The 27,374-nt window shown below is 41.9% G+C and overlaps 1 long non-coding RNA gene across 1 annotated transcript in view; it reads right to left on the bottom strand.

Moving 5' to 3' along the window:
• The window catches only part of LOC149747410 (uncharacterized), a 186,887-nt gene extending 161,012 nt beyond the window's left edge, over positions 1-25,875 (bottom strand). The window contains exon 1 of the long non-coding RNA XR_016387802.1: positions 497-25,875. This is a non-coding gene — a long non-coding RNA (uncharacterized LOC149747410). The remainder of the gene's footprint in view (positions 1-496) is intronic.
• Positions 25,876-27,374: the final 1,499 nt, after the last annotated feature.

Genomic DNA, 27,374 nt, shown 5'->3' with positions numbered 1-27,374 from the left:
GCCACAGAGACACAGAACTTGTAAAGCCCTATTCGTTTGATGCCCTTAATAGGTGCTGATATTTATGTGTGCCAGGCACGATGATCTGTGCCTTAGAACTATTACATCGTGTAATCCTCACAGCCTCCCTGCGAACGTACAAGCAGCCTGGAAATGCTTCTACTGTGGCATTTGTCCTCAGATGACAGACAAACAGCATGAGGATCAGAAATGTGAATGTGTTCAAGGTCGCCCTACTAGCAAGTGACAGAGCTGGGATTTGAACCCAGGGATGTCTGACTCCAGAGAAGAGCTTCCAACCATAAAGCTATGCTGCCAACTCCACTTGGAGACGGGGTTTGGTGCCAAAGCACGCTGAAGCGCAGATCTGCTCTCCCTCTGCAGGGCTCACTGCAGACTCTCTGCTCCTGCTGCACTGCCTCATCACCTCCCTCTTCCGCTCGCAACCTCCAGTTTCCTCCAACCACACCCAACAGAGGGGCTCACATTTGCTTACCTAGAACCAAGATTCCTCTTCCTCCAAGAAGATGTTCAGTGCCTTTGTAGCTTCATGACATAGATGTTAACACACCATCTCCTAATAGAGGCAGAGATGGAACAATCTCTAAGTGGCATTATTTATTTGACCCACGTAATAACTGACAGCATTTTTTAAGCGTTTACTATGTCTGAACTGAGCTCAGTGCTTTGTGTGCATTAGTTCATGGGACTTTCCCAGCTACCAGAGGCTGTAGGTACTCTTAAAGCCCCGTTTCACAGATGAGGAAACGAAGGTGCAAGCGCTATTCTCTCCTAAAAGTTGGTGCCCAGTGGGATAGTCTCCAAGCAAACTGTTCTTCCTGGGGAAGCAGACATTCGCATTCATTGCTACCGGGAGCACAAATGGCTACTGTCCCCATGGAGGGAAATTTGGCAATATCTATCAGAATCATAAATGCATATTACAATTTAACCCAGCAATTCCACATCTGGAAATTTATCCTAAATATATGTAACATCATGCATGTACAAGATTATTCACTGCAGTGTGTATAGCTTAAGAAATAATTGGAAACAACCCACTGTCCATCTAGAGTAGACTGGTTAAACAGTATACTGCAAAGCATAATAGGGTACTCCATGGCTAGAAATAAAGAATGAGGAAGCTCTCTATGTGCTGTATAGATACATAAAAATGATGGCAGTGATTTATTGTCAAGGGGAATGGGGGGCAGGTAGATAGAGACAGAAATGGGAGGAAGAGTTTTCACTGTTTTTTTTTCTTTTTTTTACTTTTTAGTTTTTTAACCATGCAAATGTATTGTCTATATTCCAAAAAATAAGTAAAAGAAAATGTGTTCACAAAAAGAAGTTGTCCTAAGTTGGGCCAATAAAGAAAATTATCTGCATCCTGTATTAAAGGTAAACTTTGGTTCTGCAAGAGCCCTAAGCCTTCAGAATATTGCTTCTGCTGACATCTTGATCAGATATTTCTACATCAGACTGGATTTTACACCTCTCTTTCCCAGTCACAACCCACTCCTAAATGGAAAATTTAGAGCTAAGTCCTCCAAAAAAATTTTTTGCAAAGGGACCATGGTTATATTCTTATTTTGCACATCAGATGATTCTAACCAGCTTTACATCCTCCCTCCAAATGCTGGTGTTACTGAAATGTAAAGGATTACATTAATAGCAGCTGCATTTTAATAATTGATGGCCTGTTTGCTTAACGTTCAGTTATTACTTGATATAAGCCTCTAGTGCAAAATATTCTCTGCTAATAGTCAAATAAAATTGCTCAAGTAACGTTGGGTGGTTTGTTGTTGACTTTTTTATCCAGCACCATAGCATTTACCTAGTTCTTTATCTGTGGATAAGAATATTTGAGAATAGGTGTTTGTAGCAATGCTTTTGGTCCACAAAACCAAAACCAACCACTATTAGGAAAATAATACTTGCATCCTTAAATAAAATGGAAAAACCTACCACTCTGACCCATAAGAGTCTTAGCTCTTAGTACTATTCACAGAACAGTAAAATCAGAAGTGAGAAAATACTGCCCAGATGAGAAATATGGAGAAAAGTTCCCACAAGCATCAAAAGAAGATGGGTTATGCACTTCAAGATGCCATCCAGGTGTTAAAGCCCAGAAGCTCTTCCTCAAATCCCTCTTCCCCCACACACACCTGTAGGACAACCCTCAGACCTGAACAACAGGGGGCACCTCTATCACTTGGGATCTGTACCTAGCACCATCAAAGCATGACCCATTACCCAAAACATCTACTCTGATGAGCGATACCATTCAAGCCCCAGAGAAACACCTCTCCAAGATCTTGACCTCTGTCCTCAAGACGGAAGGCAATGGTGTCAAATGGCTTGAAGATTGGGGTGTGGTGCCAATGCCAAAGCAGAGATGAGCACTGCCTGGGGGGTGCCGGGGGGGGCGGTTTGAGTGGCAGAAGCACTTAGGTGAGAGAGAGGACAAATGAACTAACTTGTCAGATACTGTCTCTCGGATAGAGTCACTGCAATAGATTCTTGCACAACATAGCACCATTTCCCCATGGTGAGGCAAGCTTATTTCTAGCTTCCCTTTGTGTTCCAATTTGTGGCTCTGGACCTTTGCAGGAATCAGTACGGCATTTGCAATCGCTGCACGTGGTGGCTGAGAAAAATGCTGGAGTACTAAATAATTCATATTACTCTTAATTTTGTATATGTAGAAGTCTGGGCATAACATAGGACCATAATACTGATTCTTGGCATTGATGACTGAATGGACATGGAAAATTAGAATTATGAATAGTTTTTAAATAAAAACATGCAATAAAATCTAATTAAAATGTTAAAAATTAAAATTTGAATATTTCAATATTTGACCATTAAATATTAAAGTATTCAAATATTGACTTTCAATATTTGAATATTCAAATTATTAACATTTATTTATAATTTGTATTTTACCTTTTAATTTTAATAAATTATTTTGACTACCTCAGGAAGAAATAACTTTTTTTAAAACACATCAGTTATAATTTTAATTTTTTAATTTTTACCTGTAATATATTTTCTTGGTGAAACTATATCCAAATATTGAATATTTTTAATCCAATTATATTTCATTTATAATCACAAAATCATTATTGTCAATAAATACAAATTAGTGAAAATCTTGATTATAAAAACACTATTAGTGATTTTGCTAAAATTAAGGCAAGATATTTTAAGGAAAATATAATTTATGAATTATGTGTCTTTTCTTACTCATCCAAACATTGCCAGCCAGCCCACTTACAGACTATCCGAAAAGCATCCAGTAATTTAATTGAATAGTCTTAAATATTGTGCCAACCTTTGGTCATATAAAAATCTTAGCTTTGGGGGAGCTCCCTGGTGGCCTAGTGGTTAGGATTCAGTGCTTTCACTGTGGAGGCCTGGGTTCAATCTCTGGTCAGGAAACAATCCCACATGCTGCACAGCATGGCCAAAATACCAAAAAAACAAAACAAAAACCTTAGCTTTATTTGAATTTTTAAATTTTGTCACTATGAAGGTTTATTTACCAAGGCAGGAGGATAAAACAGATATTGATTTACATTTAAATATGTAAACATACAGTATGTGAGCCTCCGTTTGTACTCTTAACTCAAACCCTACAAATAGCAGGTGGTGACCTGCACATCTGGACCTGTGGTCTAGCTGTGAGAGATAGAGTAACAATTGCACCCCTGAGCACATTTTCCAAAAAGTGCTCCTTCTAGGTAATATAGGGTTGGCCAAAAAGTTAGTTCGGGTTTTTCCATAAGATGTAATGGAAAAACAGAAACGAGCTTTTTGGCCAACCCAACACATTGATGGAATGGTCATTAAGACTATGATTAAACAATATGATGGGAAGCACGAGGATGGCTATAATCAAAAAAAGAGATAATAACAAATATTGGTGAAGATACAGAGAACACAGTGCTGTTGGGAATGTAATGTGGTACAGCCACTTTGAAAAACAGCCTGGTAGTTCCTCAAAAGGTTAAACAGAGAGATACCACAAGACCCTGCAATTCCATTCCTAGGTATATATCCAAGAGAAATGAAAACATATGTCCACACAAAACCTTGTAACAAATGATTATAATAGCCAAAAATTGGAAACAATCCAAATGTCTATCAACAGATGAATGGATGAATAAAATGTGGTGTGTCCATACAATGGAATATTATTCAGCCATAGAAAGGAATGAAGCACTGATGCATGCTCCAGCATGGATGAACCTTGAAAACATGATGCTAAGTGAAATAAACCAGTTGCAAAGACCATATATTGTATGATTCCAATTACATGTAATGTCCGGAATAGGTGAATCTATGGAAACAAAGTAGATTAGTGGTTGCCCACGGCTGGGAGGTTGGTGAGAAATGGGGAGTGACTGCTAATGGGTATGGGGATTCTTCTTTGGCATGAAACTGTTCTAAAATTGATTGTGGTATGGTTGCACAACACTGTGAATATACTAAAACCCACTGGACTGTACACCTTAAATGGGTAATGAATTATATCACAAAACTGAAAAAAACAAAAAATCAGTAGGAGAAACAGGGCAATCAAAAAGCTTTGTCTTTGCTCTAGCCTGGTGCCCTGCACCTTTGTCCTTGGCCTGCCCCGTGGGCTGGCTCCCTGCCCCCATGTCAGCATCCCACCCACCACCTTTTGAAGGGTGGTGAAATTCCCCTCTAATCCCCACCACAATTTAACACAGAATTAACCTGAAACATGTGCGTAGCATTAAACTTAGCCCGGCACATCATCTCCCACAGTTTAGAAAGAGCCAGTGAAAATGAAATATTGTTCTCTAAGCTAATATGTAATCTTCACAGACACCATCTTATTAAAGTCTGAGAAGCCATGCCTTAGGACAAGCCCACCTGTCGATTTAGAGGCCTGACTGTAGTTCCTTATATTATCAGTTATTTTGCCTCAGGTCTCAATGCCAACGCCGCCACCCTCTGCCTCCCCTTCCCCCTTCCCCCCCTCCACCCCGCCCCAGAGCTGGTCCCCTCTAATTCGCTAGACTCTCCCTGCGGGGATGGGGGTGGGGACTGCTTTTCTCGCCAGCCCTAGGCCTGTGTGTATTAAGGGGACCACGTGCTTGGATTTGATGGAAGTGGCAGCTTAGACACGTAAGCTCCTCACATACGGATGAATAATCACAGATAAAAACTACTTTCAAATATGATTAGGCTCTAACGGAGACAGACAGAGGCCATAGGGAGCACAGCTCGCAAAGAGTGAGGAGCTAAGCTTCTGCCGCCTAGAATAGGCGATTAGGCCTCCGCAAGGACCTCTGGGACTTTCCTAGGGAAAATATTACAATGATTCAGTAATATTCTGCTGCGCCTCTCTTTCCAGCTCTCCCACCCTAAGGCTTGTGCTGCTTCTTTCTGCAGATTGTCATTTTCCTCTGGGAACAAGGTGGCTCTTCCCACTGTGACTTCTCAGGTCTTTAATCAAGGCCGCCTGTCACTGACACCCATGTGGAAATCCAGTAGGGTTTCTATTTGCCATGCTTTCTTCTAGCTGATAGTAACGTGTGTTTCGTTACTGAGGAATGCGCTTCTTGCCTTTGTCACCATCATATGAAAGCCCCAAAATAACAGCTAAAACCCAAGCGAGATTATGTACCAGCCACTTTAAACACCACATATATTAGCTTATGGAACCTTCATAATAATCATATGAGCTAGAAACTATTACTATTTTACAGATGGGGAAACCCAGTCAACCCAGTCAATCATCTGGCCCAGCAAGCGGAAAATATTTACTACCTGGTCCTTTCCAGAAAAAGGTTGTCAACCCTTAGTCTAGAAACTTCCCAGTACGGGGACTTCCCTGGTGGTCCAGTGGTTAAGACTCTGTGCTCCCAATGCAGGGAGCCCAGATTCTATCCCTGGTCAGGGAACTAGATCCTGCATGCCGCAACTAAGACCGGGTGCGGCCAAATAAATAAATATTTTAAAAGAAGAAAGAAAGAAAGAAAAGAAACTTCCCAGTACCAAATAGGACCAGGATCCTTCAGGAAGTCCTTATCACAAGGTCTCCCTGAAGCCATTCAACTAGTGACCATTCATTCATTCATTCAACAAATGTTTCTTGAGTACCTACTATGTGCAAGGCACTGTGCTAGGTGTTTGGGGTTTACAAGGATGAACAAAACTAGGCAGGTGCCCTGGCCCTGTGAAGCTTAGCTTCTGAGGGGAAGACAGAAATGAGTATGATAATCACCTAAATAAAACGGACAATTCCAAGTGTGATGAGCACCACACAGGAAACTTATGTGGCACCTTGGGAACATTCAAAAGTGGGATTTTACCCAGACTGGGCTGCACAGTCCAGGAAGACATCCCTCAGGAAAGGACCCTAGTTTAACCCTAAAGGATGAGAAGGGGATAACTGGGTAAGAAGGCGAGCCATGTGTTCCAGGCACGTCTTTGACAGAAGGGAGCACGTCACCCTCCAGGCACTGAAAGGTGGACAGTGTGGCCGGGCTGCAACAGGGAAGGGAGGTTTGTACAAGATGAGTCCAGGAGCCAGCCAAGGGCAGAGCACACAGGGCCTTGCAGGCCACCTGAGAGCAGGTGCCTAACGCCCAACGAGAGAAGGTGACACTTGAGTAGAGGCCAGAATGATGAGAGCATCAAGCACAGGGAGGCCATGGGAGAAGTACTGCAGATAAAGGGAACAGCCCATACACTGTGTACCGATTCCAGAGCGGGAAATGTACCTCTGCAATGCAGAGGTCTGGTGTTACCTCTTTAACGCAGGGCTCAAGATTGGCATCACCAAGAGGGGAACAAAAAGACATTTATGTACCTCCTGGCATGAGGCACGTGAAATACATGGTATCACCTTGAAGCATGCTTGCCAAAATGTTTCACTTCAATCTAATCAAGGCTCTGAAGGAAACTTCCAATTTACAGGAAATGCAGGGGAGAGAGGAACTTAACATTAAACACCAAAAGGAAACCTTAGACAAATCCCGATGTGGGACATTCTCCAAGACATCCAGCCAAGATTTTTCAGAGTCAATGCCTTACACTTCAGTTTAAGAAGAAGAATTTTAAGCCAATATCATTTACAAAGGGGATCTCTGTGAGACTTTCTATATAAAGACATCACAGATCAGAAAAGAAACAGTTTGTCAGACCACATTCCTCCACTTTTCTTTCAAAAAATATGATCTCTGCATGTATAGATGATCAACACTTGCCCTTTGCTCCTCAGGCAGCCAAGATTCCAGTGGGAAAGACAAGTACGATGCTGACTTCCAGATCAGGCTCTGCCCAGAAAAAAATGGAGATGGCTGGGAATGGGGCCACGGCTGATGAATTCCACTTCCTTCTGGCCCTCGGCTTGGGGCTGGGAGACCAAGATTGCTACCAACTCAGTCCTTTTAAATTTAGTTCCTTCTTCTATTTATTTTTTAAGATATTTATTTATTTATTTGGCTGCACCGGGTCTTAGTTGCGGCACGTGGGATCTTCGTTGCCACGTGCGGGATCTTTGTTGCCTCATGCAGGATCTAGTTCCTGACCAGGGACACAACCCGGGCCCCCTGCATTGGGAGCGTGGAGTGTTAGACACTGGACCACCAGGGAAGTCCCACTTCCTCTATATTTTTAACTAACGCAAACTTTTGAAAAAGATATTGCTTTGGGGACATTTATAACAGCTGTAAAGATCTCTATTAACCACCCTTTATCAGTGAGATAAAGACCAGCTGTTTCACTAATTGCCCTCAACTGCTTGGGCTTGATTATTAATGAATGCCCTTGCCTTGAGTTCAAACGGCTTAATTAGCTAAAGTTAAGTGTTCCCAATAAATTTACTAACCTATGATAAGCTTTGCTTTAATAGGAAGGGAGCAGTCCTTAATTAAATAGAATAATTTACAACTCCACATCTACTATAAGTAATGGTTGCCCTGCTACCATGTTACCTAATTAGATGATATTGAAACTCTTCCAGAGAGGAACTGAGGGTACAGTTGAATATGCCCTTGGACAAACCAGTTTGTTAGCCGCCCACCAGCATGTGCATGTGGAGTCGTGGACAGATCATGGCATTGGCTTCTGGGTCAGAATCTCCTTTCTGCCATTCACAAGGCGCCTGCTGCCTCACCATCTGCAGAGCCTATGGGGGGTACATTGGATAGCATTCGCAATCACTCAAAGAATGAAGAAAAAGACAAGTTAATGCCCTCTTTACACCCCTAAGGGGGTCATATTTTTATAGGCAAAATTATTCTCAGTGGAGGGCTTCCCTGGTGGCGCAGTGGTTGAGAGTCCGCCTGCCGATGCAGGGGACACGGGTTCGTGACCCGGTCCGGGAAGATCCCACATGCCGCGGAGCGGCTGGGCCCGTGAGCCATGGCCGCTGAGCCTGCGCGTCCGGAGCCTGCGCTCCGCAACGGGAGAGGCCACAACAGTGAGAGGCCCGCTTACCGCAAAAAAAAAAAAAAAAAAATATTCCCAGTGGAGATTTGTCTGGATAACATGCACAAAAAACACAACCCTCCAGTGTAATCATGAAAAAAGCATCCAGCAAACCCAGACTGGGGAACTTTCTACAGGATACCTGGCCGGTAGACTCAAGACTGTCAGGTCATAAAAATAAAGAACGAGTGAAAAAGTGTCACAGACCATAGGTGACTGGGGAGTCATGACAACTAAATGCAATGTGGTATCCTGGATTGGATCCTGGACAAAAAGAGGGCATTAATGGAAAACCTGGCAAAACCCAAATAAAGTCTGCAGTTTAGTTAATAGCAAAGTGCCAGTGTCTGTTTCTGAGTTTTAACAAATGTGCTCCGGGGATGTCAGATGTTAACAGTGAAGGAAACTGGAGGTGGGGGTGTGTGTATAATATGGGAACTCTCTGTACTGTCTTTATAAATTTCTGTAAATCTAAAATTATTCCAAAATAAAAAGTTGTTAAACATTGCTTACCTATTGGATAAAAGAAGCTTAAAAATAGGCTTATCCAACTGATGAAGGGATAAATAAAATGTATTATATCTATACGATGGAATATTGTTCAGTCACAGAAAGGAATGAAACACTTACTCCAACATGAATGAACCTTGAAAACATGATGCTCAGCGAAAGAAGCCAGACACAAAGGTAGGATATTCCATTTATATGAAATATCCAGAATAAACAAATCCATAGAGACAGAGAGATTAGTAGTTGCCAGGAGCTGGAAAGAGAGGGAGATAGGGCGTGACTGCTTAATGGACACTGGATTTTCTTTTGGGGTGATGAAAATAGTCTGGAACTAGGCAGAGGTGATGGTTGCATGATATTGTGAATGCACTGAATGGGACCGAATTATATGCTTTAAAATGGCTTAAATGGTCAATTTTATGTCATGTGTATTCGACCACAATAGAAAAATTAATAAATAAAAAGTAGATTTGTCCTGATTACTGACACAACTGGCACAATTTTTAAAACCTTTCCTTGAGGTTTTCATTGTGCAACCTCACTTTTTGTTGCAGGAGAGTCTTGAGTGCACCTCAGCGGGTCCCCATGTGTAAGCCTCCTTTTTGTCTGGTGGGAAGGAAACAAGACTAACAGACACTGGCTCCAGGCAGGACCACCGTGGTATTCAAGCTCCTTCCATTGAACTAGCAGCTGCTCTGTAGCAGGGATTGGACACTGCCTGGAGGTCCTTGGCTGAAAATTTGAATTTGTTTAATGACTATGCTGTGCCGAAAGGTTCTTTGTCCCCTAAGTGTCTCTTAGTTTTAGAATTCATGTTTGTTTTTCATGTTTCTATAAAAATTAAGGAAAAACCTGGTCATCAGAGTACCAAAGAAGGTCAAGAAAGATGGTGACTGGGTGTTGCCAGAGGTCCATTATTCCCACCCAAAGGCAACAGTAAAAGTGCCCCAAGCATTCCACCACACCCCACACCCCTCCTCACCATGGTGGCTTGGTCATGTTTGAAGGGGCTCAGCTACAGATCTCTAGTAAAACCCACTGAAATTCATCTCAGATTGGGTAATGTCAATTCTGGGGCTCCATGAGAAGCCCACCTTCAGGCAGAAGACAGAAAGCAGGGAATAGGGTGTGACACCCTCTCTTGTGTCTGTCCTGGGTTGAATAGTGTCCCCCCAGATTCATGTCTACCCAGAACCTCAGCATGTGACCCTATTTGGAATTAGCATCTTTGCAGATGTAATTAGTTAAGATGAGGTCATACCGGAAGAGGGCTGGCATCCTTTTAAGAAATTTGGACGCAGAGATGCAGGGGAAAAGCCCATGTGAAGATGGAGCCAGAAATCCAAGTGATGGGAATGAGGCAAGGAACTCCAGGGACTGCCAGCCACCACGAGAAGCTAAGAGGGAGGATCCTCCCCTAAAACCTTCAGAGGGAACGTGGCCCTGTTGACACCTCAACTTTGGGCTTCCGGCCTCCAGAACTGGGAGAGAAAAAATGTCTGTTGTTCTAGGCCACCAGTTTGTGGTAGTTTGTTACAACAGCCCTAACAAACGAATCCACTGCGTATATCCCACATGGCCTGGCGACCTTCATTTCATCGTGATCCAAAGAACCCAAGGTGGTGTGGCCCTGAGAAAGTAAACAACTCCAGTTTTGGCGAACTCAGCAAAATTGTTTTGAAGGTGGTCTGGGTGAAACACCCAAAGCGGGGAATGATTCAGCAATCAGGCCAAATGGGTCATACTTTGAACCTTGCCATGGTTGAGGACAGGAATATACAGACCGATGGGCATCCAGGCAGTGTGATTTTACTAGTTCACCTGGAAGGACACCAGCCATCATTTGGGTTAGTTCTCATTATCCCTGTCTAATAGATAAAACCATGTTAGGCCTAGAACAATAAAATTATTGTCTCAATACCACATCACTATTATAATTACCAGCTGCACGTAGGATAATAAATCCTACAATCACACATTTGGGCAGAGCCTTGAACATTTTCAAAAAAGCTTTTGCATCATTTGTGAAATCTTCACATAAGGCCCTAGGACAAAAAAAGACAGGAATTTTTATCCCTGCTTCTCTGATGAAGCAACTGAGACCCACGTGAGCTTTTCTCCTTCCCTTTTTGCTCGCCTGTCCAATCCTCCCTCCCTTCCCATCTCACCCTCTTCCCCCACTCTGGTAATCCCTTCTGACAACCTATAGTCTTCTAAATTTGTCTCCATATTCATGTAGTCACACGCAATTATATGTTTTTACACACTCTATGCAATACATGGGCATTTGTCATTTTCCTCACACTCCTTGTTCCTGTTTTCTCATTCTACAACATGCCATGGAAAGCCCTCCAAGGCATCTGGTATTACTCTAATTCATCGCTTTTAATGGCTGCACAAAATTCCATGGTGTGGATGTCCTGTAATTTATTCAGTCATTAACAAGCATGCAATTGTGTCCCCTTTTTTCCAAATAACGACAATGCTGCAGTAAATCCATTCCTCAAATGTCCTTATGTACTATGGCTATTTATTTCTATGAGATGGAGTCCCAGGGGAGAGATTGCAGGATCAAAGAGTATATGTATTTCTTTTTAACTATTTTTAATAGAACAAAGCAAGAAAATAGGATTGTGGTTATCTGGAGAGGAGCTTGCCAGGGGATTTAACAGTATTGGTGATGATCCAATTCTCAGGCTGGAAGTGGGCTCATGAATGCTCATTTTATCATTATTCTTTAAAATTTGCATGTATTTTATTGCCTATATTATTTAATAATTTCAAGTAATCTGCATGTTTTAATTTGAATAAATGTGGCCAAAACAGCTGAATGAATTCTTTTCTTCATCGATATAAAAGAATAATCCTCTCCCTGCTACCCCACCGGTAGATGTAATTAGTCTTTTCCATTTCTTTCTCAGCCTGAGAGATATATCTCATTGTTACCTTAAGTTACAATTCTCTGACACTGGTGAGTCTGAGCATCCTTTCAGCTGTGTGTCATCCATTTGAATGGGCATCCATTTGTATGGATAAAATGACATTTTAACTGCTCTATAAACCCTTTCTAATTAAGTAAAAAGGGGAAGGCTGATACTCAGCCCTTTTAATCACACCCCTCTAAAAGATAAAGCTCAGAGTTTTCAAACACCACCAACAAAAAAATTAATCAACATGAATTGCTTCTCTCTCATCTAAATTCCAGATGCCATGATGACATGAGCAACCTACAGAAAAATCCCCAAACAACACCCAAGACCTCTGAAGCACTAGACACAAATGTTATCTTCATATGGGAGTCAATAAGACTAACAGATCATGGCCACTGCCAAGGTGCAATGGACTAAAAGATTATGTCCCCCACAAATTCATATATTGAAATCATAACCCTCGAGGTCATGGTATTTTAAGTGGGGCCTTTGGGAGGTGATTAAGTCATGAAGGTGGAGCCCTCATGAATGGGATTAGTGCCCTTATAAAAGAGACCCCAGAGAGCTTCCCTTTCTCTTCCACCATATGAGGACACAGCGAGAGGACAACCACCTGTGAACCAGAAAGTTATTACCAGACACTGAATCCGCTGGTGCCTTGATCATGGGCTTCCCAGCCTCCAGAACTGCAAGCAATAAATTTTTGCTGTTTATAAGCCACCCAGTGCATAGTATTCTCTTACAGCAGCCTGAATGGACTAAGAAAGTGAGCACGTCCTTTTCTGAGTGAGAGGCTACCTGGTCACCCTATGGGAGAGTTATAACCTCTGCCCCCACCCATCTGGCTGGTCTCTTCCCACGCCTTTCTCCTTGTTAGCACTGACTTCCAGGGGGTTGGTGTTTTTGCAAGAGCTCTCTACTCATCACTCCATCCCTTCCTTTCCTCACTTTACAGCACACCATGGACATCACTCCCGGAAAATAGCTAGAGATCTCATTTGCTTTTAATAGCTACACAACATCCCATAGTTTAGATGTACCAAATTGTACCTGATCATTTGCTAGTGATGGACATTCAGGTGTTTCCAATTTGTTTTACTTTACTATTTTTTTTGTTTTTATATTTTTGTTTTACTTTACTATATTTTTTTCACCATATATACATTTCTATTGTTACAAACAACACTAATAAATTTTCTTGTATGTATATCTTTTGTAATTCTAGGTCAGATTCCTCTCCAATAGATATATATACACATGTATATATTTAACTTTTTCACCATACCCTCTTCAGTGCCAGATGTTACTATGTATTGCTGTTTTTGTTGTTTGACAAAATCTGAGAGGTTAAGAATGAGAAGGGAACTTCACTGTAGTCTCAGATTCCTTAGCTCTCTTCTACATAGAAATCACCTGTAATTCTAACACTAGAATTTAATTTTTATAGTTTCCCATTCCTTTTGATCAGCTGGTTTATTTGCTTTTTTTTTCCTCCTGGAATTTAGCTATCATTACATACCAATGATAGCTGATCAGATTAAAAGTTACATTAATTTTTAAAATTTCCAATTACTTTTGAACAGTTGATTCCTCGTTATTATTTGGAGGCAAGAAGTTGAATCTGATATAGATCCTGCCTGTGATTAACTTACAGTCTTACAGGAGCATTATGACATATACAAATAAGTACAATTAATAAAAGGTAAATACCACTGTGTAGGTACAAACACTGAACTCACAGGATTCAGAGATGAGACAGGAAGATAGAAAGGCAACGTGAAGGAAATGACACTGGAGTCAGGCCTTGAGGCACTGATCCAATTTTGATATTTGGAAATGGGTGGAAGGAGACAAACTGGAGGAGAACGAGGAACAAAACATCTTTCCTTTTCAAGCCCCCGGCCAGGAATACAAACAAGTAACAGTGAATTGCAAATACGCATTGATTACGGATGACTGCTGGTGAAATGCATGCATGGCAGTACATACGTGACGAATGCATTATACATGACTTCATTATATGAGATCTCGGTCAGTTCATAATGACAGGAAGCCAAGACAGTGCACACTTGATTGATCTAGCTATATGACAGCATGACATGAAAGTAAATTTAGCGGCAATGTTGAAAGAAAAAAGGAAAAAGCTAAAATGTGTTCCAATAAACTTCATTCAACAAATAACTAATATTTTAGTTACAGGAGATAAAATGGTAAGAAAGACAGCAAGCCCAAGGTGAGGCTTATGCCTAATGGGGAATAAGGTAAAGTTTAAAGAGCAATAAAAATAGAGTTTGTCACCCACCTGCCAGGCTTGGTTTCTCAATACCATTCTCCTATGAAAGGAACCAGGGCTCCCAGGAGAAATGGCTGATAGAATCAGGCTGGAAAACACAAAACAAACTTGGAGCATCTCATAGAGACAAAAAGCAAGGAAATGCTCAAAAAAAAAAAGGAGGGGGCACACAGGAAAATAAAAATAAATAGCCCAGCATTGGATTCTAACCCAAAGTATATAGCCCAGCATTGGATTCTAACCCAAAGTATAAAATAAATATATACGAGTTCATACTTATTTAAGTAAATGGTTGAATAGATAAATACATCGGGGAAAGGAATAACTCTTCTGTATAGAAAAACTCCAGATAATATCTATACATCCCCATTACCACCAATTCCACTCCCTTTGGGTGTGGGCAGGACTTAGTAGCTGGCTTCTAACAAATATAGAAAACAGCTTGAGTGTGGAAAGGAAAATAATAACCTTACAGTAGAGAGGTCTGGCAGACACGACCTTAACTTCATGATCAAGTTCAGCACCACTATAGATGTCATGTTGGTAGCATGTACCTCTGGGCTATTCCTCCCCCAAAATTCCCCAGTCTGCATTGTGAGAAAAAAAGCTTCAGACAAACCCAAATTGAGGGACATCTGACAAAACTCCTGACCAGTCCTCCTCAAAACTATCGAGTTCATAAAAACCAAGGAAAGAATGAGAAATTGTCACAGGTCAGAGAAAACTAAGGACACGCAAAGACTACATACCACGTGGTGGAAACAGCCCAAGTGTCCATAAACGGATGAATGGATAAAGAAAATGATCCCTGGTCAGGGAACTAGATCCCACATGCCGCAACTAAGACCCAGCACAGCCAAATAAATAAATATATATTTTTTTAATTAAGAAAAAAGAGCACTATGTTATAAAATTATAGTACAACTATCACACTCTGGAGAATTACTATCAGTAAAATACAATTAACTAACAGTCAGTCCATATCCAAATTTTCCCATTGTCTCTATAATGTTCTTTGAAGCTGGATTATTTTCTTTTTGGTCCAGGACCCTATCAAAGATCATATATCACATTTAATTGTCCTTTCCTTTTATTCTTCTTTCATCTAGAACAGTTCTCAAACATGTTTGTTTGTTCTTATGGCATTGATTTTTTTAATATCTTTATTGGAGTATAGTTGCTTTACAATGCTGTGTTAGCTTCTGCTGTATAACAAAGTGAATCAGCTGTATGTATACATATATCCCCATATCCCCTCCCTCTTGAGCCTCCCTCCCACCCTCCCTATCCCACCCCTCCAGGTCATCACAAAGCATGGAACTGATCTCCCTGTGCTATGCAGCAGCTTCCCACTAGTCATTTGGTAGTGTCAATGCTACTCTCTCACTTCGTCCCCGCTTCCCCTTCCCCCTACTGTGTCCTCAATTTTTTAAAAGTCCTGGCCAGTTGTTCTGCACAATGCCTCTCAATTTGGATGTATCGCATTTTCTCCTCCTGGTTATATTTTTGGCAAGAATATTGCATAAGTATTGCTCTGATATGCTCAGTGATCTTACCTCAGGAGGCGAACGACGATACGTTTGATTACTCAGCTAAGGCGGTGCCTGCACATTTCTCCATTCTAAAGGTACCTTTATCGTAAATTAATAAATGATCTGTAGGTAGATATTTTGAGGCTCATGCCACACTTTTCCCAGCAATATTTCATCTGATGGTTTCTGCCTAGGCTGTTGATTCTTTCATGAACTGAGTATTTCATTGATGGTTACAAAAATGTGAGTTTCTAAGTCTAACATTCCTTCTACGTTTATTAGTTGACATTCTTCAGCACTTTCTCTTCTCCCTCTCTTGTCTTTTTTTCTATCTTAATGTCAGTTTGGACTCATGGATTCTCCTTTAATTCTGTCTATTGTTATAATCCACTACTATCATTTTAAATTCAGATGTTCAGATTATCCCAGATTTAGCCAGTGAGAGCCCCTTCAGGCTAACTTCTGTTTCATTGTGATATGCCTCCATTTTTTTTTAGCACTTCATATTTTGCGATTTAAAAAAAAAAAAAAAAAAGGATGTTTCAGGTATACCTTGTACTTTTCCTGTCCCAGCCCTGGGATCACCCATTTCTCCAAGGAGCCCTGGTAACTTTTAATAGACAATACTATTTAGAGACCAAGATCTGAGTATTAAGAGTGCTCATTGCAGGACTTCCCTGGTGGTCCAGTGGTTAAGACTCCGTGCTCCCAATGCAGGGGACCCGGGTTTGATCCCTGGTCAGGGAACTAGATCCTGCATGCTGAAACAAAGATCCCACGTGCCACAACTAAGACCCAGTGCAGCCAAATAAATAAATATTAAAAAAAAAAAAAAAAAAGAAAAGAGTGCTCATTGCTCCTGGGATGTCATGCTTCAGTAGAGCAAATGCACTTTTAACAACCATGGCATGGAATGTCAGACCAAAATTCATCAGACAGCTGTGACATCAACAGAAGGTGAATTCAATGTTGGAATCAAGTATCATCCTCCAAGAACAGGAGGTATTTTTTTCAGGTGACCAGCATCCACTCCTCATTCTTCTGATAACAGCACCCTTTTTCCCTTTGGGGAATTACCTCTCCCCTCTGTGAACAGTCACAGCGGGACTGTAAATCAAGGTATCCTGAACCCCTCCTCATATCCAAGAAGTAGGCACTCAATACCTGAATCAGACAGGCGCCCCTGGACCCAGGAAGGATGCTGAGGAATACTGAGACATGTTTGAACATAAGAGCGTTTGACCACACATCCCGAGTTGACAAAGTCACATGCCCTACAAGGTGAAATTGAATGCCCCTTCTTCCCAAGGTCTGTTGGTTTCTCACTTAGTGAGAGACTTTATCCCACACAGCTGAAAGCTTCTCTGTCTTTGTAGAAAAATTCTGACACAGTAGAGCCCATTTTGAACCTCTTTCCCTGGTATTGGTTCTTTCGTTCACCTGTTCCACTTCATAGAATTCAGTTGTTTTGACAAATGTCTAGATGGCTAGTGATACATTTTCATCTCCTTCCAAATCCACACAACAGATAACCCTGCTTGTAAATCAGCACTTTTTTTTTTCTGAGGAAAAGCTTCTAAAACTTTGCTCATTTTGTGTCAGTCCCTGCAGGGTTTCTTTATTTGCCGGCTTGCTTTGTGGGGAGTAAAATAAAAGCCTGAAATCTTGACACTTACAACTTCAAAAATTATAAAATTTATTTACCTTCCATTTTCCTTTTTTTCAATCCTTTTCCCCCTCCTCTAATTAGAAAATAAGATATTTTCTAATCTCCACCATATGGGTGTTACACAAAATGGTAAATATGGGTGAAAAGAAGGAAGGAAGGAAGGAAGGGAGGAAGGGAGGGAGGGAGGAAGAGAGGAAGGGAAGGAGGGAGGGAGGGAGGAAGAGAGGAAGGGAAGGAGGGAGGGAGGGAGGAAGGAAACTGAGGAGAGGATCAAAGGAAGGACGATTCTTATACTCCCCAGTGCTTCATAATATAAAAACACAAAATGTTTTCTGTCTTTTGATGCATGAGTTTTTGAGTCACCCAACACTTTGACACTGAACTTGTTCATGTCTAAAGGAGCTAGTCATCATGAAGCACCATTGCTCTGGGGTGGATGGGGAGAAATAGAGAAGCACGGGTGCCAGTCTGATGAGGACCACTTATCCGCTCTAAATGAACAATAGATTTGGATTTCAATATGAGCCTTGAGACTAAAAGTTATCATCATGGTTATTTCAGGAGCTACCAACCACCCGAGCCTGAGGCTCCTCTCCCTGCTCTGTCCTTGTAAATCTGAACTTACAGGACAAGATGGGTGGAGATTCAGTGTTGGGTGACAAGTTCAGCTGTATGTGGAAAGAAATAAAACAGGGGAGTGGGTTGCTTAATTTCCTACTCACTGAAGACACAGCTCATCAAACGTTTACGGGGGGTCAGTGCCACCTGGGAAGGCAAAAATGAGCAAGCTCTAGCGGTTTTGCTCATAAAGGGAAAATGGCCACCTCTGGCCTGAGCAGTGTGACGGCTTCCACTCCTGCTGTACCACGCTGACACCAGTGATGTGCTGCGAGCCCTTCACAGCGCACTGCCAGGACCTGGGCCTCGTGCAAACTTCATTTGTTTTTTTCCTACAGTTGGGCTACTTACTGATACAGTGATTTGTCTGATTTCTGTTGAGCTGAATGAGCCATACAAAATTTTAGAAGGTGGAGTTAAACTTGAAACAAGTAAATACAAGTGGAGCATAACATCAAGAGTATGCCAAGAAAAGATACCATATTTTCCAGATTCTCGCTACTCAAAGTGTGATCGTCACACCAGCAGCATGGATATGACCTGGGGGGTTGTGGAAAATGAAGAATCCCCAGCCCCACCTCAGACCTACTGAATCAGAATCTGCATATTATCAATATCCTCAGGGATTCATGTGCACATAAAAGTTTGAGAAGCCATAGCTTAGAACGTAGAGCGAAGACCTTTCTCGTATAAATGTACAAGAGACATTGGTCAGCACATTAAGCAGTCCAGGTGCCATCCAAGGGTCGACCAGTTGATTAGTAGGTAAAATTGAATAGTGGTAGATAAAATATAACCTGTTCTGTGTGCTGCCACAGTCTCTGATGTGTGAGAGAACAGGCACAAACTCAGACAGCTGAGAATTACTGTTTGCCCAACACTTACATTATATCATTCTCTTTGATGGTCTCCACAACCCTGCCAGGTACGTAGCACAGGCTCTAATGTCACCCCCATTTTACAGGTGAAGAGACTGAGGTTCTCAGAGGTGAAGTGACTTGCCCAAAGGCACATGACTACAGTGAGTCTAACTGGGCTTGCACACTGACTGCCTGGTTCTAGGAAAGGGGTCCTTCTACAGCTTCTTCAAACCTGTGTGATAAGGACCAGGCGGGTTGTGTGACTGAAATGAAATCAGTGTGACAGGTGTGTAAAGAAATAAGATTTCTCTAATGGGGAGCTGGAGAAAGTAGATAAGCTGACACGACGCTAGAAGCTTCAGGTATCAGATCCTGGGAGTCTGGCTCCATGAAGGATCCACCTTCTCATTCATATCCTTCCTAGGTACACAGGGGTGAGGTCAACAGGCCATCCCACTGAGACCCAGAAACCATCCAGGACAACGTGTGCCCCTCAAATCTAGGACAGGTACCTTCTTTGAGCAATAATGGCTTATTTTTCTCCTCAGCAGGGTGATCAAACTTTTCCTTCTCTCCAAGTGAAGCTGAAAAAATCAGATTTAGGGCTTCTTGCTGATCTGAACTAACTTGAACAGAAAAGCCATTGTTCAGCCTTGTTTCCCTGACCACCTGCCTAACCTGGTTGTAGTCACTTGGAGAGAAGTGCCCCGCAGAGAAACTGAAGAGCTTTGCTTAAAGTAATCAGCAAAGACCTGGGGGCTGATGCAGACCTCAGGAGACGTTTTCACAGCTGTGCCAGAGTGCCTTTTCCTCACTCCGCCTGACGTCGTCTATAAAGCTCTGGATCCTGATGGGCTTCAATAAAAGGGACCTCGTGGATTCTGAAAAACAGGTAAGCTGGGGCAAGCCTGGAAGGCCAGGGCACTGGGGAGGAAGGCCACCATTCTGTGGGTGGCGTAGCTTAGCACTTGGCTTGCCTAGAAGGCCAGGGTGGGAGAGAAAGAAGCAGAATCCCTGGAATAATGCTCAGTTTAACTAACTCAGTATATCACTGGTTCGTTTCAGGTTATCTTCAGGGTAAACGAGAAATCAGAAGGCCCAAGAAAAGTCTTAGCATCAATTACCCGGCATCCAATCATTGACTAGCTATATTCAACGCGGCATGATACCAAAAAAAGAAGAACTAATAATATGATTTGGAAGCCCTCCTGGGCCTTTAGGATCAGGGTTAGCCAATGCTTTCCTCATACGCAGAAGTAGACAATTTCTCATCATTCCCTGCCTCCCACCCACCCCAAGATCAATGGTTTCCTATGCTCATGCTTCAGAAAGCAATAGTGTCAGCAAAGCAGATACCATTCTAGGTATTTCAAACAAACAAACTGATTATAAGGCTTTGGATATAAGTGTAAGATCAATTGGAAAAGAGGGTCTGATAAGCAAAAAGAAGGGGTGATAACAGATATCAGAAGCCACCCCTAGGTTGGATCTGTGAGCCTGCACCTAATGCTGTACTACCAGAAATGCCACTGCAGTCACTTCTGTATTTACCAAAGAGGGGCCACCTCCACCAGGGCTAGCACCGCACAAAAGGTGCCACCTCCACCTGGGGTACTGGAGTCTGGAACCACTCCACTCCTGTTGCTGCTACAGCTACAGAAATCTCCCTGCTTTCCCACCTTCTGATCTCCATCCAATGCACCCTAAGAGGAAGCCATATGGCAGAGGAGCGTAGGAAATGCAGTTTGCAAATTCCTGGCCCCAGAATTGCAGAGCTGATGATTATAGAAGGGCAGGTGTTTACACCAGCAACCAAGCTGTCCCAGGTTGACAGTGCCACCCACTGGCCAGCAGTGGAAACAACAATGACCCACCACCTTTTTTCTTTCTCTTCAGCAACAGGAGAGACAGGGAAACTGCACATAGTTTTAAGCTGTGAGTTGGATTCAGATCCACTCCACTCCATGCTTGTTCTAAGCCTCAGGCTGAAGGAGCAGCAGCTAACCAGGATATGCTTTTCTATAATGGATCATAATAGTGCAAAGAGGTGAGCCAAAGAACACAAGCACATTTGAGGCATCAGTTTGCATCATACCTGTTAATGTCCCATTGGCCACAGCATGTTTCACTATTCTCTGGGTGTCAGGCTGTGCGGCAGGATAAACTGTATAACATGAGGGCAGCCAAAGTTAAAAGGTGGACAAGGGTCACCCAAGAAAGAGGCCATGCATGATTCGATGCCACTGAAAACAGACCGCAACCACACCAGGCTCAAGTGGTCCAGCGTTTACTTGCAGCAAGAGAGGAGACGGAGTGTGCACAAGAGGCAGCCCTGTGCAATGCGCCAGTCCCCCATGGCCAGAGGATCCACATCTGATGCAACACATACCCCATGTTATGCTGCAGCACGAGGACCCCAATCCTTCCTCCCAGGGTCTGAAATACAGGAAGCTGGGGCACGCGTGAGGGCCACTGACGCATGCGCTTAGCAGAGCACAGGAGCACACATCAAGCCTGGAACAGAGAAAGACAGTCCTCCCCAAGGCCATAAGCTCAGCACAGGCTGTGAGAGCTCTTTGTCTCCCAGTAAGGAAATATTCCAGGCTCAAGCCTATTCTTATATGGCCAAGCAGGGGTCAAAAGACTGTACACAGAGACGGCCCTTCCCAACACCCAACGTTCTGGGTGGGGAGTTCACTCTACGCACCTACTACACTGCAAGGTCATGTGGCAGAAGAACTGTGATGAATTATCCAACTGAACCCAGAAAGCAGAAAACAAACTATATCTCTTTCATCTCTCTATTCCTACCATCTAGGACCAGGACCAGCACAGACAGACATCAAGCAACGATTGTTGAAATTAGTAACGGCATGGAGCAATGTGAGACATAATACATAATCCAGTGGGCAAGAACATGCGCTTTAGACTCACAAGGACCTGAGCTCGATGCAAAATGAAAGAGCCACTTTAAAAACAGTTTGGTAGTTTTTTATAAAGATAGACATAAACTTAGCATTAAACCCAGCAATTCCGTTCCTAGGAATCTACCCAAAAGAAATAAAAACATACCTCCACACAAAGACACATGAATGTTCACAGCAGAATTATTCATAACATCCAGGAAATGGAAAAAATCCAAATGCCTATCAATTGGTAAATGGAAAAACAACGTGCAGTACACACATACAACAGAATACTCTTCCGTAATAAAAATGAATGAACTACCCACACACACAACAACATGGATGTTGTTGGCTAAGTAAAAGGAGCCAGATGAAAAGACCATATATTGTATGGTTCCATTTACATGAAATGTCCAGAAAAAAGTAAATTTACAGACATACAGTAGGTTAGTGGGTTGCCTGGAGCTAAAGATGGGAATGGAGATTGAATTCAAAAGAGCACAAGGGATTTGGTGGTGGTGGTGTGGGTGATGGATTACAGTGATGGTTGCACAACTTTTTAAATTTACTAAAAATCACTGAAATATACATTCAAATGAGTGAATTATGATAAAATTAAAGAGGATCTGGATTCAAATCCTGGCCTTCCTTACTATCCACTAGACTGAATTATAGGCTCTGTGAGCCTCAACTTCACCATCTGTAAAATGGGGATGAAAGAGAGGACTGTTGAGGGATCGATGAGATAACGCATGTTGTGCCCCCAGCACAGGGCCTGACAGGTGTCTGAGGAGCTGTTCTGAATTCTCCAGCACCCCAGGCTTTTAGAGAAATCACTTCCACCCAAGTCCATCGCAAGACCAGGGTCCAATCCCCATTTGTATTTAAGTTGCTGGTTCCCAGATACCCTTGGGAATATGTCAGTCTCTGCCTTATCCCCAAATCCCTGGTTCAGGAATTACTCAGAATATTTCTGGGCCAGAAATTAAAATATGTCAACTTCATCTACTTCACCGCAGAAACTAAGGCTTTTCCAGAATGCTGTACTAAGATAGAGCCTCTGACCAAATACAAGCATTTCCTCTCCACTTTTTCTTTTACATTTTTTTAATGAAAAACAAAAATCTTGACTTAGCGGGTCTGGGCTGCCTAGAGATGACAGATTCTATAAGCAAGTTGCAGGAAACATCCCAGCCTTTACAATGAACCTTGGGGGAGAGTGCAGCAGCTGAGAAGGTGATTCACTTCCATGACAGTTTCCTGATGAGGGCTCGAACCAGCTGGAGAGTTGGTCGATTTATGACTTCACAAAAGACTCAGTAAAAGTCATAAATTAAAGGGCATGTGGGTATGAGTGTACCACAGGGAGTCGGAAGGTCCCAGATGACAGAAACAAGGCTGGTAACTCCGATTTGGCTCAAGGTTTATCACTGACTCGGTGAAAGGTACAGACCCTGTATGCCAGGGATGCTTGTCGTCCAGTGCAAACAGATTGCACCGAAGGATTAGGGGAGCCATTTCTCAAATTCTTTGGCCATGGATCTGCAGGCAGTGGAGGTGAGGAAAGGCTGCCTTCCCTAATAAATAAATCTTGGTGCCTCCAAGGTCAACCCTGGATAAGGACTCTTCTGGGAGTAACTAGATGTCCCCCCTTCCAAACTGCCTGACTTTTCACCATTCAATGCGCTCTTGGAGCTGAATGCTTTGTCTTCTGATACAACGCAAAACAGCTTCAGAGCAGGCCACATGTACTTTCATTCAATCATTTAATAACTCTTACTACTGTTATTACCAATATTAATAAAATTGATTCTGAGCTCACATCCCCTCCTGAAATAATACAAATTTCAAGGTATTGCTGTGATAGTAAAGGGTTAAATGAGATGGAGTTAAAAATAAATAAATGAACCTCAGCACATGCGTGGTACATAGTAATCCTCCTTAAACTGTAGCTATATAATTTCTCACTGTCTAAAACCTTTAAAAGCTCACACAGTGGGAATTCCCTGGCAGTCCAGTGGTTAGGACTCTGCCCTCTGCCAAGGGCCTGGGTCTAATCCCTGGTCGGGGAACTAAGATCCCACAAGCAAGCCTTGCAACACAGCCAAAGAGAAAGAGAAAAAGAGAAAGGAGAGGTGATATATGTACACAATGGAATACTAGTCAGCCATAAAAAAAAGCTCACACAGTAGTGTTAGAATACGAAAATTAGGGACTTCCCTGGTGGCACAGTGGTTAAGAATCCACCTGCCATTGCAGGGAACATGGATTCGAGCCCTGGTCCAGGAAGATCCCATATGCCGCGGAGCAACTAAGCCTGTGTGCCACAATTACTGAGCCTGCACTCCAGAGCCTGCGAGCCACAACTACTGAAGCTCGCGCGCCTAGAGCCCGTGCTCTGCAACAAGAGAAGTCCCCACTCGCCGCAACTAGAGAAAGCCCATGCACAGCAGTGAAGACCCAATGCAGCCAAAAATTTGAAAAATTAATAAATAAATTTAAAAGAAATTAATAGTAATAATTATGACCATTATTAATCACAGCTATTAACCACACACTGTTCTAGAAGCTCTGGGTCCTTTCTCTCATTTGGAGAAGGTAGGATGTAGGTTATATACAGTAGATAATATATGTAGATACACAGATTTTATATATAGTATGAGATATATAGTCAGATAGCACATGGTAGGAGGGCAGATGTAATATGCTATAGGGTGGTCAGGAAAGTCCTCCCTGATAAAGTGACATGTGAGCAGAGTCCTGAATGAAGGGAGGGAGAGGGCCATGTAGGTACGTGGGGGGAGGGCATTCCAGGTAATGGGAACAGCAAGTGCAAAGGCCCTGAGGTGGGATCAAGCACAGTATATCTGACAGTTGAATGGTCCCCAGTGTGCAGGAGTAGAGTGAGCAAAGCAGGTCAAGGGAGTAACACCAGACCAAGTCAAATGTCAGGAGTCAGCTCCTACAGGGTCTCCTAGGCCAAAGCAAAGAGTTTGGATTTTATCCTAAATATGATAGAAAAGTCAGTGAAGGTGTTCAGCTGAGGAGTAATGTGACCTGATTTACTCCCTGAAGGATCACTCAGGCTACTGTGTGAAGGGTGGGTTATGAAGAGGCGAGGGAGGGAGCAGGGAGAACAGCTAGGAAGATACTGTAGCCATCCAGGCAGGCAGTGGTGGGGGCCTGGACTAGGGCGGTGATGGGAGAGGCAGAGAACTGGATGTATCTGGGCTGCGCTTTGGAGGCAGAACCAACAGAACCAAAGGATGGGACGGCGAGGGTATAGGAGTGGGAGGAAGGGAAAGAGGAACAGCAGTGACTCCTGGCTCTTTGTCAAGCGCCCTGGGGAAGGATGGTGCCATTCACTGAGCAGTAAAGACACAGAGAAATATTTCGAGGGAGAATGGTAAAAGGTAAAATATTGAGTCTGGGTCACATTTTAAACCTTATCAGTCATTTACATCTCTGTGTGAATAATGGCATCTCCTAATAATCATGACTTTTCCATTTACAGAAACTTTCATCTCTACTATATTATTATATACTGATATATGGCATATTGCATAGTATATAGTATTTATATATAGTGGATATAATATATAACATACTATATATTGTATAATACAGAGAAAGATGGTTATATACATATATTACATAGTATATAATACTGGCATATTAGCATAGTATCTATATTATATAGATATATAATAGCAGCATGTTATCTATTACACTAGCATAATATATTACACTCAATACAGTATATAGCATCTATATTACAGTGTGTATTGTATGGTGTATATATATATATCATATACATTATATAATATATATAGCATATATTATATACTATAGAATATAAACACTATATAGTATATTTGATATATGTCTATTCATATGCTATATAGTATATGTGATAAATAGAGCATGTTGTATGTATTACACAGTGTTTATATGCTATGTAATTATATACTATACAATTTATAATACCTAGTATACTATAGTATATTACATATGTTATATAATAAATTTTATTCTATATATTTTAGTATATATATATAGTATATATAAATATATAGTATGTATAATATATACTATGTATTATATATAAGTATACTATGTATATATAGTATGAATATACTATATAATGTGCTACATGTAGTATAGTATAGTTGAGTTTCTTGTATATTAGTCTGTTACATAGTGCATATAAAATATATAAAATAGTATATATTACATAGTGTGTATATATAGCATATTATATGTGTTATTATTTACTACCTCTTTGGGCTTTAAAAATTCTTCAACCTTCCCCCTAGTTTTCTCTCTCCTGCCAAATTTGGAGGAAACAGAGTCTCAGAGAGGGAAACAACTTTCCCAAAGTCTCAGAGATGCAGGACAAGGAGCTGGAGCCAGGGCTAGAGAATTCCACTTCCCCTACACTGTTGTATGAGCTTCAGACGCTTTCACAAGAAAGTTTTGATAGTAAGAATTTTTTGCTCTTATTTATAGAATGTAAATATGCTCCAGATACCACGCTAAGAATTTCTAAATTGTACCACAGGGGGTATCTGGATGGAAATGCCAAATGCCAGTTACATCTGTTTGGCTACTGGAATACAGGTGTTGCTTCTGCTAAGTCTATGGAAAGAAATGTACATTTTTTTCCTGGGACATTTCCCTTCTGAGCTGTCTTGTCTGTCATGAGAAATCTCCAATTTGGCTTAAGTGCATGGATTATGTTGCAGAGTTAAACCCTCTTCCTAGGAAAAAATAAATAAATAAAGGAAATCATTAAAACTGAGCCTGAAAAAGAAAAGACTAGCACACAGGCAGCAAAGGTGGAGTCAAAGCCGTTGGAGATGGGAATTACATAAATAGCAGCCTAGATTCCTAAAATGTAGATTTCTCCTACCCAAGTTCTTCAAATGCTCCAGATGCTTGAAGGAAAATACCCCTACATAGACATTTGTTGCTTACTTTTGCTGTGCAAATCCATCCTCCTAAGCTACGTGTTACTCTCATCTTCTTTCTCTATTCTCCATCACATCAGTTGCCTAGAGCCCATATTTCTCCATTTTTCAGCTCTCAGAATTGCACAGAGAGTTTCCAAAGCATTGCTCACCACCTTTGGTCTATGGAGACTCAGGTATAGTCTGAGATACTGGCTAGAATGGGGAGGGAGATGGGAGAGTGAAGAGGCAGAAGGGAGCGAGAACTTGAGTCTTGCCCAGAGAGGCAGGAAAATGAGCATCTGCTCAGGTGGGTCAATAGGGCATGGGCTACATGAATTTTAAGGACAGTGCAATGCCTCATTCTAGGAGAACATAGTCTCCATCAGTTCTCCCCTACATATGTGACTAGAAAACTACCAGGTCTTGGGGGAAAAGGAGATCAGGAGCCAACATTTATTGAGCACCTACTAGGTAGCAGGCATACATTCCCTTAATCCCTACAGCAGCTCTGAGAGAGGGAAAGCATCATCTCATTTTATAGATTAGAATAATAGGATACTGTAAACACCATAATATCAGGGAGTTTGTCTTGTGTGTCCACATCGTCAGCACAGTGCCTAGCACCTAGCAGA

The sequence above is a fragment of the Delphinapterus leucas genome, chromosome 15 (assembly GCF_059928025.1).
Source record: "Delphinapterus leucas isolate spDelLeu-1000000601 "Yukka" chromosome 15, BTC_Dleu_Yukka2, whole genome shotgun sequence".
NCBI lineage: Eukaryota > Metazoa > Chordata > Mammalia > Artiodactyla > Monodontidae > Delphinapterus > Delphinapterus leucas.
The sequence above is the reverse complement of the archived record's forward strand: the minus strand, read 5'-3'. Positions and strand labels throughout refer to the sequence as shown.